This window comes from Ambystoma mexicanum, chromosome 5q, assembly GCF_040938575.1.
Source record: "Ambystoma mexicanum isolate Mex_15411 chromosome 5q, UKY_AmexF1_1, whole genome shotgun sequence".
NCBI classification, from domain to species: Eukaryota; Metazoa; Chordata; class Amphibia; order Caudata; family Ambystomatidae; genus Ambystoma; species Ambystoma mexicanum.
The window spans coordinates 464,568,906-464,585,696 of record NC_090933.1 but is presented as its reverse complement, the minus strand read 5'-3'; positions in this window follow the sequence as shown (position 1 = coordinate 464,585,696).

Genomic DNA, 16,791 nt, shown 5'->3' with positions numbered 1-16,791 from the left:
TCTGACGTCGTTCGGGCCTGGGCTCATGCGGCCACAACAAGTCCGGAACAGGCCTCGACGATGGATCGAGGAAATGGACTAGAGACTCTCCAGATCGCCGCCCGTTGCGAAAGATATGGTAACTGTTCAAAAAGGGGGGAGATATCATGTTGACGTATCCTGGGCAACGAGGGTGGGAGGAACGGGAGCGGGAGTTTTAGGGGAAGTGACGCGGGAGGGCGGGGGTTAGGCAGTTTGTGTTAGAGATTAAATAAAGCACACGTTGGAAAGCACCGCTCCGTGTCTGTCATTATTAGTGCAGCACGCCAGCCCCGGCGACACGCCACAACGCCCTCACCAGTAGTCAGAGAGTAACGGAAGGTTCTACACAGTTGACCTTTCGAAGCATGCTATATACACTATATGTGTACGGCCTTTCCCTTTTTCTGATAGTGCAACGTGTTCAGTGAGGTGCGCCTGTTTTGAGTTGAGAAACATGCAAGGTGTATTCACCTGCCAAAGTTATGCAATCGTCTTCATTGGGCTCAATTGCAAGCACCATTTCAAACACATTCTGAAGTCTGTGGATGGCATTGAATTCACTCCAGTAGGAAATCTACTTTACTGTGCAAGGCCCTGGGCACAGAAAGTCAAAAATGTTTTGTACTTGCTGAGCCAGCCATGCAGCCTGATGGCATTGCCTTTGCTGATGTGTTCCTTGAAGCAAAAGTGCATTTGGGAAGCAGATATGGAAAGATAAGCAACATTGTTCTGGAGTGCCAAAACCTTAACACGGGGCTGCAAGCCCCTTCAGTGTCCATTGATGGCATCTGCCATGAAGGAACTTACAAGTACATGTGCCTTTGGAACTATGGCAGATCAGCTGACTAGACACCAACTCAAAGTGCATTACTATGACACCAAAATGCAACAAGCACTAAGGATGAGCAAGAAATCCCAATTGCAAAGACACTCTATTTATTTATTGTGTATTTAAAGCAGCGCACAAAGCCCACTGGCATATAGGTGCTTGTTACAGAAAGGGCAAGTCAAGCAAGGTACAACAGTTTAGCGAAACAGGTGAGTTTTGAGATTCTTTCTGAATGACAGGTAGGAGGAATCGGCTTGCAGGGTGATTGGTAGATTATTCCAAAGGGTGGCTTTCAGACATTCCATACTCTCAATAAGTGGGGTCAAACATACTCAGGTCAAAGAAGAGGTTTGTGTGGTGCACCAATGCAACCCTTTCTCAATGTCCTCATCGAGAGGGGTTGGGGGGACAGCAACTAGACTACTTGTGAACTCTGCATCCAAATATCCTCCCTCTTCACGTGGGATGTCTACGCCCTTGCACTTACATGTTTCCTCCACAATGGGCACCTCTGCAACTTCCTCTCCTAGGGGCCCCTGATGGTACCTACATCCACCCCGCCCTGCCGCCTTTTTTCATTTTCAGTTCACTGCACTTGTCCGCTCCGAATGTCACAAGGCCTAGTATTTGTATTTGTATTGTCTCTTTCATTGTATATTTGCTCCCTTGTTCCCTTCCCTTGTGCCTTGTTGCGCTTTGAACCGCTGGGCCTCATTACAACAGTGGCGGTAAGGCAACAATGTCGACGGTAGTGCTACCCGCGGGTGCCGCTCTACACGTCTGGCCAGACCACGCGTGCAGAGCGGCACCCGCAAGCAGAACAGGATGGTAGCAACGGTACCGTTAGAAACGGTACTGCTGCTACCATCCCCCCCCATTCCCATAATGGGAATGGGGACATACCGGCTCTGGGTCCCGGGAAAGGGGAATTAGCGGGCCCTCCAAGGTCGGAATGGCCCGGTAATTCCCCTTTTGCGGGACCCGGAGGCGGACCCGAGTTTGGGGGCATGGCTACCTCCAACCTCGTAATGAGGCCCACACTCTTGTGTATAAGAACCTTATAAATATCCTATGAATAAATAAATAAATATACATTCTACCTCAAGACTAGTTTTTTACACTGTTTCCTGGATGTAGAAACAAATTACATGTACTTGATATGGCACCGGGCACCTACAGTAGCCACACAATTGATGCAGATGAAGCAACCTACAGTTCAAAGACAAGTTTGCAGTTGTGAAACTTAAAATTTCAGTCAACGGCCCAACAGTGCTAGGCTGGGATGGCCAGAGGCCCTTAGAAAAAAACTCAACACTTGCTCAAATAGAACAAGCGTTCTCTGTACAATATGACTGGATGTTTGTGCTCAGCATGCCAATGTTTTTCACAAAACCACTGGAAGCCTTAAAGAATGTGTCCACAAAATAGTTCTAGATATAGATGATGTCCCGGTGAAACACTCACAGCATGGAATGACCTCAAACTACTACTTAGAGACTTTCTATGCAACACCATTGGACCACAGAAGTGTTGAGTCTGGTTGTCCTCATGAAGAAACAAGATGACCAAGGCCTCCACCTATGTGTGTACCTAAGAAGTCTCACAAACAACATAGTCACAGACGTGTACCCTCTTCACAACATCACAAAACTGGTTTTATTAGTGTAGGAGGCCACAATCTTCACAAAGTCTGACCTCAAGAGTGTGTATACTCAGGTTTGCCTCACACAGACTCAAAAACCTAAGCTGCATTCATCGCCCTTTAAAGCATGTACGAGTACATGCAGATGCCGTCAAGACTCTCTTCAGCCTCTGCAGTTTTCCCAAAGCTCATTGCCAACCTTCTCTGTGATATTCCCAACTTCAAATGTTCTAACAAGGACAGAGTCCTCCAGAAAATAGAAAACCTCAGACTGACTGTAAGAAAAGAAAAGTGCAAATGCAAACAACTTGAGGTGGAACACCTCTGGTAAAACATTGTGTCAGGTATTCGCTGAAATGTTACTCTTATGGATGACATTGCCAAGGCCCCATTCACCATTAACAAAGAACAGGTTTGTTTATTTATGGGGCTGCATGAATATTAAACTAAATGCGTTGAGGCATTCTCTTCCAGATCTGAACCACTTCACTGCCTGTTCAGAAAAGGTGTCCCTTGTGAACGGTTAGATCCATGCTGGGCAGTATTTGAAGAACTGAGGGTGAACATTCTTCAAACTCTGACTCAGCACTAGATCATCCAATAAAACTGGAGTTTTTATTGGATGTCCGGCTGAGTCCCAGTTTGCCCAGTTGCTCTGTGTGTCCTGTAGAGGCGCTGCTGCTACTGACGCTGTGTCCTCTTTCTACCTCCATCAGGTTTTTCTTTAAAACCTTCTTTCCCGCGCGGAGCGCGGCGCGGAGCGCGGCGCGGAGTCCGGCTGAGTCCCAGTTTGCCCAGTTCTCCCGGGAGTGCCGGCGGCCGGCATGGTCGTCTCCCCCAATCTCACCGTGGCTAGTGGGCCTCAGACTCGCCACAAGACCTTGCAGCAACGCCGGATGTTGAATCCTTGGACCGCCATCCCGCAACGGAATATTGCTGGCAGCAAGGTAAGCAAGCAAGCAGTGACTTTATTGCCTTCTGCTGTATCGCTACAGATCTCTGCTCAAGTGCATCAAGCAGCACCTCATGACATTACTGATCTGTCAAGCCATATATCACTAGCAGAAACGGACTCTTCATGCAACCTGAAGTGCGTTGAGGTCAATGATAATTCGACGAGACCACTCACGCTCCTCTCACTTGCCAATCTAGCTCCGGTGCCCCCACAGGATCATGTTGCGGCAGGAGTCTCATCGCCAACACAAATCACCTCGCCTGAAATTTTTTTTTCACCGTTTGACTTAACTGACGCAGAACTTATGAGCGCGTCAATTGCTGTGCAAGAAAAATCCACCGAAGCGCTGCCTGATCTACCTGTCAAACTGGATGATAATGACGTCAATATCTTTGTCACTAAATCCTTAAGCACAATTCCTGATACTTCTGTGCCAACTTGTATCAATCTGAGCTCTCCAGCACGATGCAGCCCTCATTCTGATCGAATCCATGATCTGTCTAGCCCCCCAATACAGTCTTTGGTCAGTTTGTCGCCAGCAACGCTGATAGTATTGAGGCCACCACTGCCCCAAACCCCCATCCATGACTCGAGGCGTCCATTGAACTTTTTGCCAAACTCTATGCTACCTGAAACCAGAGACCTTAATTCAAGAAATACATGTGACTTGGGTCCTGTATCTGGCATGCTAAGTATAGATCAGGCCCAAACAACACTGGCTAATGGCTCTCTGCTTCCTTCTTCTGAAGTGCCTCGACAACTGCAAACATTAAGTGACATCTCTAATGTAACAGTCCAGGCCCCGTCTCATAACAACAAGCGGTCTCAATTGAAAGGCTCACATCAAACTGCCAACCAGCGGAACCTGGTCTCTTGTGAATCCACATTGTTGCCCTCACTTTCTTCGATGCCTCAACCACTATCCCTATGTGGCCAACAAGGCAAAGCAACAAAATTGATGTCAGCAGCCAAACGGAAGGTCGCTCAAACTCAAAAATGCTGAATGCTTCCACGGCTCCAGTGACTCCGCTGAAGCTCCTCACGTCGAACAGGGAGCACTCTAACCTTCCAAGTCCAGGAAATGATGGTGCGAAGACGCCCCACTCTAAATCCAGTCTGTCAGTTGCTGCCGCGATCCAAATACACAATAATGTGCTTGCAGCCTCGTCCCAAGCAATGATCCCGTTCGTGAAACTGTATGAAACCATGAACGAAACCATGAACGAAACCATTCGCGACCAAGGGGCGATGTTAGTTAATCTAACTGCTAAACTGGACAAAATTGTTCACTTTACCACGTTTATAAAGCAACTCGCCCAAACTGAAGCAGACACAAACTCGCTATGGCAAGCGGGACTAAGTGATGCAGTCACAAGTCAGCAAGAGAGATATGATGATCTGATCAAAGGTCTTGGAGATGTAATAAAAGAGCTAGCAGATAGACCTCTGCCATTTGGCAACCAAGAAAATCCTAATGCGGACAAGTTGATCACCGCCACTTTACGTACTTCAACTTTACAGCTCTCTGCTACAAACTCATCATCAGAGACTGTCGACCTAAATCAAGCGCAAAAAGCAGTATTGCACCTCCACTTACAATAACTCTAGAAGCTCAAGAAGCTGTACAGGAAAACGCACAACCCCCCTGTGCTGATGCTTCTTTGCAATCTCCTGCAGATAATGATCTGTTGGTGGTGGTTGCCCTGGACCATATGGACGTTCAAATGGTGCAAGCAGCTCCACACTCTGATTCACGTGAAAACCCATTTTCCTCATTTGGCATCTTCTCAGGTCTTGCCAAAAGAGGTACTGTGGGAACGCGGCCGAAAACGAAAGCTGTAATGGCGACGGCTAAGCATTCGGTCCCGGCAAGAAAGGAAAAGACCTCCAACATAGTCAAAAAACAGAAGATACCTCCTCATTCTTCCACTAAAAGTTTCATAAGAAACCTTACTACACCACCGCGATTGGGATTGTTCAACCGCAATGTTGAGAAAGATAGAGGTGTGCCAAAAACTCAAAAAAATGATCAAGTGCAACCAATAAAATCAGGAGTAAAACGGCGCAGCATAAGCTCTGAAGACAGTCACTCTGTCACCTCAGTGAAATCGGTCACACCTGACTTATGCAACCTGTCTACTTATTCCTCCTCAGATGATGATGAAAGCCCTCAATCTTCTGGAGATGTGGCTTGCCTGCCATCACGATCTGCACAGCGAGCAGCGCCATCCAGGAGGAGTATCATCCTCCCGAAACCCCAGGCAATGCATTCTACAAGCCTGCTGGGTGCTGAGGAAAAACCCGCAAAATCTGCGGTGGGCGGTCTGAGCTTAAATCCCAAATTGACCTCAAACCAATGAAAAAAGCTCAGCCGCTCTGAACCAACCTTAAATGAAAACAAACAACATTGTGCAGGCAATTACAGTTGTAAATTAAGACTTCAAAACATTCATAACGATGACAATGAGCTGAATCTCAATCGCGCAAATGTGCTAAGGTTATTCAAACACATACCGCTGTTGCGCCTGATCCACACAGACGACATCAAAATTGTCGAATACGCAACCGAGCAATGCTCTGATGCAGTTCTGCTTCACATTGAATCTGCTGCGGTTAGAAATACAATACTTAAGGCTGCAGAAGATCTACTGATGTTCGGCTGGGGTTAGAAATACAATACTTAAGGCTGCAGAAGATCTACTGATGTTCGGCTTTGATATTTCCATTGAACCTGAGCAGTCCAATCTAAACAACTCCCTTAAAGGCTCTGTTTGAAAATCACCTGAAAAAAAAGAAGCTGATGTGTCTCATCTACGAAACCTCTTGAGGTCGGCGGCCACACGTGGCCACTCAGGACAATTCAATGGGAAACATGGCAATCGATCGAAACAAAATGCACAGGATTAGCCATGATTGAGTCCTCAGGACGCCCTCTATTGCATCCTTTCGTGGAACACCTGTGGGTTCAACCATTTCTTCAATGACTTTGACTTACCACTTGCAAATGTATTTGCAATTTGTTTACAGGAGACATGGCTCCTTGAAGCTCCTATGAGAGATGGTTTTATCATGCTGGTTAATCCAGCCATCAAAAATGATAAAGGCCGACCAAGTGCCGGTTTACTTACTATGGTTCGTTTATCTCAAAACTGGTCTACTCCGACTTGTCTTAACCTAAATCCATTCATACAGGGTACAATCATGCACCGATTATGCAACAATTTGGACTCAACTAACTCCCTGTTGATCATCAACTGCTATTGGAACCCTCTACAAATTAAGACCAGGGACTTTCTCAATGCACTATGTTCCCTAATGGACGACGCAATGTTGAGATACAAAAACCTGTCAATCATACCTAAATTGCTCTTGTTTTACCTATCATCAAAAAAATCAAACCTATAGGAACATAGATAAAGAAGAGCTTGGTGGGAGAGAGCAATGCTGGTCAAATGCCATGGAAATGCGTGATTGCGTGATGTTAAATGGCACAATTAGAGGCGACATCCCGGCGCAGCCAACTTGGCATCGTGATCCATCACACATTATTATTGACTACATCTGGATCTCAAGGAACTTTGAGTCGAAGGTTACAACATTGCACTCGCAAAAAATGCTTAACAGTGATCATACATTGCTAAACCTTGGTTGCTTCCTTGTAGCACCAGTCGAAGGTCCCACTTACAATTTACCGGTTGAGGCAAATTCCAGCGGAAATCGTCTACGGTTGAGCGTGAATCAAATAGCCTGCTTAACCGAAAGACTGCTGAGTTCACCACTTGGTGTGGACTATACTGCCTTGCTTTCAATTTATATAACTGACACCGACGACTCATCTCAACAACATAAATGTCACAAACACCTTTTCTGTAAGATAGTGCAAGAAAAAAAGAAAGAACTAAAAAAAGAAAATATTCCAAGATGATTAATGCACACGGAAGTCAAGACTCGAAGAGTGCTCTACAGGAGCTGGATAACATCTCATAAAATCATTGTCGAGCAAGACCGCGCAGAATTAATGATGAAGCTCATGTTAACAAAAAACACCCGGGACATTTGGCAAATCTTGAATATGGGCTATGTGAACAGCCTAAATTCGACCCAGAATACCATCTCTGGTGATACTTGGTGTAAACACTTTTTTGAGGTGTTTAACAGCCCGAACTCAGAGCCTGTTTCAAACCGAAAAGAAGAAACTGTGTCTTGGAAGGTGGAGATGTCACAGGCTGACCTAATTCGAGCAATCACGGTGCTAATAAATTCTCGTGCTGTTGGCCCTGTTATGATTAGCAATGTGATGCTAAAAAAAAATCTTCTAACTTGGGATCCTTTCATCGAATGCCTCTTTAAGAAAATTGCCACATCTACCAAAATTCCAGAGTCATGGCACACAGCTATAGTGGTCCCGATTCACAAGAAGGGCGGCTGGGATATTCCAGGAAATTATCGCCCCATCGCCCTTTTTGATTCAATTGGTAAACTCTTTGGCTCCAATCTAAGATCAAACCTGGTGAATTGGGCTCATGAGGCTGGTATTCTCGATGAATGGCAAACTGGCTTCTCAAAAGAGGTAGGAGTCGATGTAAATCTTTCAATCCTAACAATTTTGAAATTGGAATCTCAGAAAGCCAGACCTAAACTCCACTTAGCTTTCATCGATATGAAACAAGCCTTTGATGGCATCAATCGTGAGCTGCTCTGGTCAAAACTGATCAAATGGAATTGCCCAGCCAATATTCTAAATCCAATAATTGCTCTCCACACAAACACATTGTTTCATGTGCGCCTCACTAAAAATGGAGATCTATCAGACAACATCCCAACAACAAGAGGAGTTAAGCAAGGGTGCCCCCTTGCTGCCGATTTGTTTAAACTTTTCTTGGCAGACCTACCCATTCATCTTGCCCAAGCGCACAGCTATCTGCCTAAAATAAATCAGACTCCCGTAAGATACATTGCCTATGCCGATGACCTGGTTTTGATCGATAAAACTCAGATTGGTCTCCAACGTCTGTTGCACTGTCTTAATGACTATTTATCCATCAACAACCTTTAAATCAATCCTGAAAAAACGAAAATCATGTCAATCCGCTCTGTGACTTGTAGGAAGGACAGAAACTTTAGGTGGTCTGTCGGAGGACATCCTCTGGTCTCAGTCAATTCCATACGTTACCTGGGAGTCCAGTTCAACAATTCTATATGCGAACAGCATTGGGTCAAAGACCTGAAATTGAAGTCCTCAAGGTTAGCTCTTCAAGCCAGAAAAATAAATGAAAGCTTCGGAAAATTCTCCTTAAAACCAACCCTAATGTTTTACCTGCAAAAAGTAGTTCCCATACTTACTTTTGGTGCAGAAGCAAGTTGGCATATTGAGGAGCAAACATGGAATCAATTGGAGGGTCGCTTTTGGAGACGTGCTCTCAACCTGCCGCAATGTGTCCCAATCACATCTATACAACATGAACTCTCACTAAACTCTTTATACAGTCATGTGGTTTGGAAATCTATTTCGCTTATGCGAAAGATGACAGCGGAAAGCAAAGTGCCAGCCTATCACATTTTTACAATCAGTCCCGAAGCCGAAGCAAATTCCAACTGCCTTTTGGATCAATGGCAGTTAAGAGTACAATCTTGGGTTAATGCTGCAGCAATCAGCAATTATGATTTGATTATCAGGCTACAACACGCTATAAGAAAATCTGAGGCTTGGGCTTGGATTATCAACTTAGAAAAACATGACAAGATGGCCACAAACACCTGGCTGAACTCTGGCCAAAGAAAACTAAACTTACAGCCCTCCTACTTGGTCCGCTGTTACTCTCGCTACTACCGTGAACAGTTCCTAAGATTTTGTTTAAATATCTTGAGCTCTAAAGAAATCCTCTGGCAAAGAAAAGATCCCTTCACAAAACACAACCAATGTCGCTTCTGCTCAAGAGCTGTCGAATCACTAAAACATCTAATAGTGGAATGCTTGGCAACTCGTGACTTATGTATTTTACATCTTGGGCAATTCGAACCCCTAGACGGGGACATGGCTACCTGGTGGTGTGTGATCTCCTCTGGCAATAACGTCAAACATGTCTGTGCGATTGTAAACGACCTAAATGCGCTCTTGAAGTCTCCTTTGTGATCTACGTCCCCAATGCAGATAGAACGTGGTTCTTTCGAGCCCAGTGCTCCCACTGATATTTAGACATGTGAATAGCGTGCTAATTGCTGGTCATATGTTGATGTACTGATGGAATTACATTTTTTCTCGATGTAAAAAACTGTCGTTTTTTTCAAATAAAAAAAATAATAATAAAAAACCCACCATTATAGCAGTGGAGACCTGTTTTCTGGGGCCACAATGATGCGGAACATCAGCCATGGTGACTCTGTTGTAACATTTGCAAGCTCTTTCCGACTCTCAACAAAAATAACTATTTAGCGATAGGGAGAGAAATGTTGGCATGCCCATGGCCAACTGAGCGTTTTTGAAAACTACATATGAGGCAATAAATTCACGTTGCAAATAATATCATCTTCCGTGGTAGTACCCCAAAAATGAAACTGTGGCTGGAAAGACAGCCAGCAAAGTTTCAAGATTCATGTTTCACATCGAATACTTGCCCAAGGGGCAGACCAGGCAAGCAGACAGTTTCACTAGAATCCCCTTACTGGCAATGGGGGACTTGAGATGGAACGCCAGAGCCACAACAGAAGATATGTCTGCCTGCATTTCAGCACAGACATGGAAGAAATGCACACAGGAAGATCACACGCTGCAGCTTATACAGTCCCACACCAAGCAGGGTTGGCCATCAGGAAAACATCTTCCTTTTTAGGTCTGCAAAGGTTTAGCAAAGTGGTGTGTGCAATCATTAAAGAAGATAACTTCTACATTGTAATGGCAAACTCGTGTTGGTGGGGGAAGATGGCAGGCTGGGGAACCAGCAACCAGGCGGCTTAGAACACAGGCTAGATCAGGAGTATCTAGCCTCCGGATTGACCGGCTTGCACCCACAGGGTGCTAATAATGTGTTTGTGAGCAGTACTGGTGGTCTGCAATGGATGCAGAAGTGGAATGCCACTTTATTGCCTGTCCCCCCAACCTGAAAGCGATAAACACCTCATCACACGTGCAATGTTAATGCCATCTGTAAAATGGCACGGAATCCCTGGGGAAAAGGAGAGGATTTATTTCATCGGTCCTCTGATCATATGTCTCCCCATTAACAATTTGCTTTTTGTTCTCACGGAATGGATTGAAGCTCATTTCCTTAAATGATCACTACTGCCACCACCATTGATGTTCAAACCACATTTCTCCATAGAAAAGGATTCCCTGAAGTCCTCGACAATGGAGTTCAGTTCATATCGAGGTTATGGTGGACTTTCTGCAGAGAAAGGGAATTAAGCATCACCAGATAGCTCTGTGCCGCTCCCGGGGAAAGTGGAAAGGGTGAAAAGACTGATTAAGGAGACTAGGCAACAAGCTAGAGCACACAGTGCTGACTGTGATGAAGCAGTGCAATGTGAGATGTCTGTTCACACAGTGACTACAAATTCCACTTTAGGAGCCACACCATTATAACTAATGCAGGTCAAGGGGCATGCAACAAACTAAATCTGTCAGGGACACAGAACAAAGCCCACAGCACAGTGTTACAGTTTAATGCATCTACATTAGTAACGAGGAGGACACAGGAGATTGTGCGACTTACTTAATATTTTATTCTAAACTTCTGCTCCTCCTCTTCCTCCTCTAACGGAGTGCCTCTTAAAGTGCACTCATACATTTCCTTCCAACACCTCCCCCACACACATCTCCTTACGTCCATGTCATATTTCTTCAATGAGCCGGCACAGTCTCTTGACAACCTGCTGGGGAAGATCCCCTGGCTAGGTCTCCTCTATTCTCTCACTCAATTCTGGTTGCTCGGTCACACCATTTCCCTCTTGATTTTTGGCCTTCTCTATTCTTGGATTAGGGTGTTGCCCACGTCAAGGTCCTTATCAGGTATGAGGTGTTTGAAAAAGGATGTGTTCATAGTAACTTCCCTCTGAGGGGTGGCGGCTATGACCATTGTCCCTTTTACGTCCGTCACTTTAAGGGCTATACTTATGTATCTGGTGTCTGTTTTCATTTGAATTTGCTGTTTCACAAGTACCTTGTCAACCTCTCAAATCCATTCATTCTCGCCCTGCGGGATCAGTCGGTCCTTGCTCTGGCCACTTCATTTGTCCTCGCGTCACTCTCTCTCTCACATCTGATTCCAGGATGTCCCTCTCTTCTGACTGATACCTGGGTTTCTTTGTTCCCTGGGGGAGTCGCATTTTGGCTCTGTACGCTCTCATCATGTCACTGGGTGGTACTCCTGTCACAGAGTGCAGCGTGTTCCTGTAATGTCATAGCATGCGGCTCAGGGCCTGCTGGGTTGGCATCCATTCAATCGTAGCCTTTTGAATGATCCTCTTTATGGACGACATGAACCGTTCTGCAATGCCGTTAGCCTGGGGCCACAGCAGGGTTATCTTCTGGTGCATGAACCTCATGTTTTTTGCAAAGCTAAGAAAGACCTGCCCGTCAAATGGCTGTTCATTTTCCGTCTTTACTGTGCTGGGGATTCCCTACTCACTGAAGACCTCATCTATGACTCCTACCACCTGAGTGAATACCGTGGATGATGTCTTCTTGACGTTTTGGAATCTTGACAACTCGTCCACCATCACTAGTAGGTGTTCTCCTGATTCTAGTGGCCCTAAAAAGTGGGGGGATAGCTCAGGGGCAATGTGCTTGCTTTGAAAACAAGACAAAGCAGAGCAACACAGGTTTGATTCCCAGGTCCGTGCTTAGAAACCTCTGGGTAGTAAGTGTGTTATAAATATTCAATTACAATTACAATTACTGTTACATCGCAGCCCCTTACCTTACCTCATCAGGGATTTGTGTTGGCTGTATCGGGAGCAACAGGTCGCTTCTGGCTGCACATTGGCATGGAAAACAACTCTTGACTGCCTCCTTCACCATGGCGTCCATGAATGGCAACTATGCTGTCTGTCGGAGCAGTCTCTTTGTTGCTTCCACCCCTTTGTGTCCTTCATGTGCGAGCTTCACTTCCCCCTCCTCAAGGACGACGGAATAATGATATAGCATCCTCTCAGCAGTATTCCTTGTTACGACACAGCTAGTTAAGTGCTTACTTTTGCCAGCCACTCCAGTTCCTGACTGTTTGCTCCATCGTGCTGAAATAGCAACCGCCTGTAGTCTCTCTACCAATTGGAAATAATCAGTTCTTGGGCCCAGTTGATGGAGGGGTCTGTGTTTGTTGCTCGTGCTAGTCCTCTAAGGTGAGGGCCGGTGGCATGGCCTGTTCAGTGACATAGTAAAGGTATTCAGCATCTCCTTCCCTCGGTGTCTGGGTCTTCGTGCCCGGGTGTCGTGAGATGTAGTCTGCAGGGTTGCTATCCCTGCCAGGTCTGTGCGTAATCATATAGTCGTACCCTTGGAGGCGGATGCCCTATCTCTCGATTCTCAGTGGCATTTTGGTCCTCGGGTTTCCAAATAGTGACAAAATGACCTGGTGGTCCATCACAAGGGTGAACCTCCTTCCAATGACAAAGTGGTGAAAGTATTCGTGAGCCCACACAGCAGCCAAACTCTCCTTCTCCGCTTGCGAGTACGCACTCTCGGTCTGGGATAGAGATCTGCTGGCATATGCTACAATGAAGTTCGCCAATGCTTCTGGCCCCTCACACTGCATTAAGATGGCCCCTAGACCCACCAGGCTTGCGTCAACTACAATTTCAATCTGCCATGCTGGATTGAAATAGGCGAGGTGTGTTGCACTCGCAAGTTCTGCCTTGATGTGTTGAACGCCCTCTGGCACCCTGGTGTCCATCGGAAGGGCTCCTCTTTCCACAATAGTCTCCTCGGTGGCTCGGTGGTGATGGTGTACCTCGGTACATATCAAGCGCAGTATCCGGCCATCCACAAGAATTACCTAACCTCCTCCACTTGTACGGGCTCCTGCAACTCACTGATGATTCAAACTTTCTCTGGATCAGGCTGCATCCCTTTTCTGGAGAATATGTGCCCGTAGAATCGCAGCCTGTCTTTGCTGATGTTGCAGTTCTCGCAGTTTAGTGTGACCCTGCCTCTCTCAAGATGTTGCATACGTCCACGAGGACCTGGTCTTGTTACTCCTGGGAGGTGCCGAACACTAGAAGGTCATCAGAGTAGTTAAATGCTGACTTCACTGGGAGCAGCAGGTGTCTGATGGGCTCCTGAAAAACCTCTGTGGCAGAGGCGACCCAAATTGTAGATGCTTATATCAAAATAGTTCATAAAAGGTAGCAGGCGCTCCTCTCCAGAAAGAGCATGGCATGATAACTTGTTCTGAGATGAGAGTTTGCAGCACACGCGTTTTGCTCACTGTACCTTTCACAGATGGGAAATATCCATTTGCATATCAGTCTTTGTCCCGTCATCATGGACAGTCCAGCACCGAAATGCTATGGAAATTCCTCTCTGAACAAGAGTACCAACAGCAACCCCATACACGTGTTTCAGCCTTGTTGGGCCTCATCAGTGAGGTGAAGCTGTGCCTCTCTGAGCACAGTGAGCAGGGAGTCCATGTCTGGTTGCCCCCAGGTAACTCAGGGTGACCAACCCTTGCAAATATTTCAAAAAAGGTAGCAAGCGCTCCTCTCCAGAAAGAACATGGCATGATAACCTGTTCTGAGATGAGAGTTTGCAGCACACGCATTTTGCTCACTGTACCTTTCACAGATGGGAAATATCCATTGGCATATCAGTCTTTGTCCCAACCACATGGGCAGTCCAGCACCGAAATGCTATGGCAATTCCACTCTGAACAAGAGTACCAACAGCAACCCCATACACGTGTTTCAGCTTTGTCGGGCCCCAGGAGTGAGGTGAAGCTGTGCCTCTCTGAGCACAGTGAGCAGAGAAATAGCCATAAAGGGTGGCATATGTGGTGATTCCTCTGGATTTGGGGTGCAGCTCTAATTGGTGGTGCCCCTGATTGAGGTCAAACTTGAAGAATTCTGTTGCACAGTTTTAATGCACGATCATGTCTTCTATCTTTGGGCCTGGGTTTCTCTCTCTGTGTCGGTGTTGGCCACCCTCATATCGACGCATAGTCAAATTATGTTTCCATCCTTGGGTACTACAACCAGGGTGAAATCCACGTTGTAGGGCCGGTTGCACATTCTATGATATCGGTTTCCAGCAGGTACTGCAGTTCTCGAGACACTGCTTCCTGCAGGTGAAAGCCTACCCTTCTTGGGTGCTGTGGGACTGGCTTGATGTTCTCGTTGATGTGTAATCTTATTACCTTCCCTTTTAATTTCTCCAGGCCCTGGAATAGTTCAGGAAATGTGGTCTTGATCATCCCCTTTGCCACTGGGACACCCTTCATGTGACAGATCATGTGGTGCCCTCCTTGCTCCCGGCTGCACTGAACCACATCATTGTCATGGAAGTTAACATCTATCAGGCCCAGTTCTTTCGCTGTGCAGTAACTAAATAGGCTTTTGGCATTGACTGGGCTCCTGAGTACGTGGATGATGGTGTTGGTTGTCTTTCCTTTTTATGAAAGTGTCCTTCGAAATTGTCCCAGAGATGGTAGTGGCGTGCTGGCTCCCCACTGAAAGATCCTTGCTCTTGACGGTGTCAGGTCTCCTGCCTTCCTGAGATGACTAAACCTGAGGTTGCGGTGGTGTGCTGCTTACCTAGGGTTGGGGGACAGAGTAGACAATTGCCCTGACTATTTGGAGCAAGGAACAGGACACTAGATGTCAAAGCTAAAAACACTTGTAAGGCACTTTGCACTGTCCCCAGAGTGATGGAGGTCAGACAGGAGCGATATGGTTGTTTTTAATTCTCCTGTTTAGTGACCTCAAATTAAGTTAAACAAATGGTTGCTAAAAATAAGACTCAAAGATTAAAAGCTGTGTGCAACGATTGATGCACACTAGTGTTCCTACAGGGTAGTCTCCTTGATTACCGAGAGAACCCTCAGAACCACAAACTGGGCCGACCGGTTTCAGTGGTATATTAAAGTGTAACCACTTTCTTCAGGACCTTGGTACCGTGATGGGCACCACACGCAATGGCTGTGTAGGAGCTGGTAACTGCATCTGTAGTGGAAGAAAACGGAGTGGCGGATGGGGGGAGAGAACAATGATGTAATCAGTACTTTCCCCTTCAAGGACATCTGCATGTAATGTATTCAATCATACCAGGCACTTTGTGTGCATTGTGGGCATCCTTACCCCAGTGTGCAATACCAGATCGTGCCTCAGCTGTCTTGGGGAGTTTCTGCCTCTTCAAGTAAGGACTGTTGAGTAGTCCATGATTCGTACATACAATACAATATTGCATAAGGCTGGATTGGGGGTGCAGGACATTTCTTTAAGTTCAATGTATTTTTCATGCAAAAGTGCAACTGCACTGTGTGGGCTGTTATCCCTGTGGGAGCAGTACAAAGAGAGCTTCTCCTGTGTGCCCCACAGGGGGATCCACTCCTTACCTTGTTATCAATCTTTTGGACTCACCAGACGCCAAGTGGGGTGTTCTGCAAGACGCTGCATCGGCTAGTGATAATCCCTTCTGGGATTTGGCTAATAGTGCACATGCGTGTGGGGACACAGTTTGCTCATGCAGCTAGAGCCTCCATCTTGGAGTGCCTGTGTGTTATATGTATCTTGTGCCCATGTTTTATTATTAAAAGCGGATGGTAGCGCCCAATTTGGGCCGTACATACCTCTGTGTCCCCATGTTGTGCTTGGCAGTCTAGATTTCAATTAGATGTTATACCTTTCTGAAGATGTAAATTAACAATTATTCATGCAAGATGTAATTGCTGGCATTCATTTGTATGTATAATAGCATTGCATCTCAGTTAGTTAACATTGGATGCTCAACCTGTGCTTCACAGGTGGCATTCCATGAATGGAGGCATCTCACAGTTGTCATAGTGATACTATGTTTGTCAGCCAGTTGATTAATGGCCACTTCTGATTGTGGTCTAAGTGTTCACAAGGCTGGGACATACATACCTCTGTGTCCCCATGCTGTGCGGGACAGACTTCACCTTGATTAGGTGTTATACATTTCTGAAGATGTACAATGACAAATATTCATGTAAGAGGCAATTGCTGGCATTCATTTGTATGTGTATAGCTGTGCAGCTGAGCTAATTAGCAGCGGATGCTCAGCTTGTGCTTCACAACTGTGATTCCATAAATGGAGGCGTATCTCACAGTTGTCATAGTGGTATTAGGTTTGTCAGCCCGTTGATTATAGGCCGCTTCTGATTGTTGACTAAGTGT